Consider the following 1,441-nt stretch of genomic DNA (forward strand, 5'->3'; position numbering starts at 1 on the left):
TGGTCGGCGGAAGGTGCACGTGCCCGTCGACCTGGGACCGGACCGCAGCGACGCACGGATGCACGCCAAGACCGTAGGATCCTACGCAGTGCCGTAGGGGACCGCACCGCCACTTCCCAGCAAATTAGGGACACTGTTGCTCCTGGGGTATCGGCGAGGACCATTCGCAACCGTCTCCATGAAGCTGGGCTACGGTCCCGCACACCGTTAGGCCGTCTTCCGCTCACGCCCCAACATCGTGCAGCCCGCCTCCAGTGTTGTCGCGACAGGCGTGAATGGAGGGACGAATGGAGACGTGTCGTCTTCAGCGATGAGAGTCGCTTCTGCCTTGGTGCCAATGATGGTCGTATGGGTGTTTGGCGCCGTGCAGGTGAGCGCCACAATCAGGACTGCATACGACCGAGGCACACAGGGCCAACAACCGGCATCATGGTGTGGGGAGCGATCTCCTACACTGGCCGTACACCACTGGTGATCGTCGAGGGGACACTGAATAGTGCACGGTACATCCAAACCGTCATCGAACCCATCGTTCTACCATTCCTAGACCGGCAAGGGAACTTGCTGTTCCAACAGGACAATGCACGTCCGCATGTATCCCGTGCCACCCAACGTGCTCTAGAAGGTGTAAGTCAACTACCCTGGCCAGCAAGGTCCCCGGATCTGTCCCCCATTGAGTATGATTGGGACTGGATGAAGCGTCGTCTCACGCGGTCTGCACGTCCAGCACGAACGCTGGTCCAACTGAGGCGCCAGGTGGAAATGGCATGGCAAGCCGTTCCACAGGACTACATCCAGCATCTCTACGATCGTCTCCATGGGAGAATAGCAGCCTGCATTGCTGCGAAAGGTGGATATACACTGTACTAGTGCCGACATTGTGCATGCTCTGTTGCCTGTGTCTATGTGCCTGTGGTTCTGTCAGTGTGATCATGTGATGTATCTGACTCCAGGAATGTGTCAATAAAGTTTCCCCTTCCTGGGACAATGAATTCACGGTGTTCTTATTTCAATTTCCAGGAGTGTATATTGGGGCAGAGCACGTCTGATCTGCAGAAAATTTCTTGAAAGGTGAGTGAATTTTCTGTCCGTCAACGTATGTGAATGGTCTACGCAACTGACTGCCATGCAGAGGACTTGGATTTGATTCCCATTACTGCTGTGTGGCCACATGTAGTAAGCGTTGCTTCACGCAGTGGAGAATGGCAAAACAGAGGCAGCCGGCGATTGCGGCATTGCGAAGTAGGCACGGCACAGATAGCCTTGCTGACAGTTGCAGTCCACCAACCGGCTGACGCAAGGACGCACGCAGACCGAGAGCCGAGCGAAGCCTGGAGAGTGCTGAGTAAGGGAAGTGAGGCCAGCACGCCAAGTTACGCTGCAATATACTGCAGGAGTAATAACAAGAAGCTACAACTGAGGGTAAAAAACGTCCTCCTGC

Source organism: Schistocerca americana, chromosome 2, assembly GCF_021461395.2.
Source record: "Schistocerca americana isolate TAMUIC-IGC-003095 chromosome 2, iqSchAmer2.1, whole genome shotgun sequence".
NCBI classification, from domain to species: domain Eukaryota; kingdom Metazoa; phylum Arthropoda; class Insecta; order Orthoptera; family Acrididae; genus Schistocerca; species Schistocerca americana.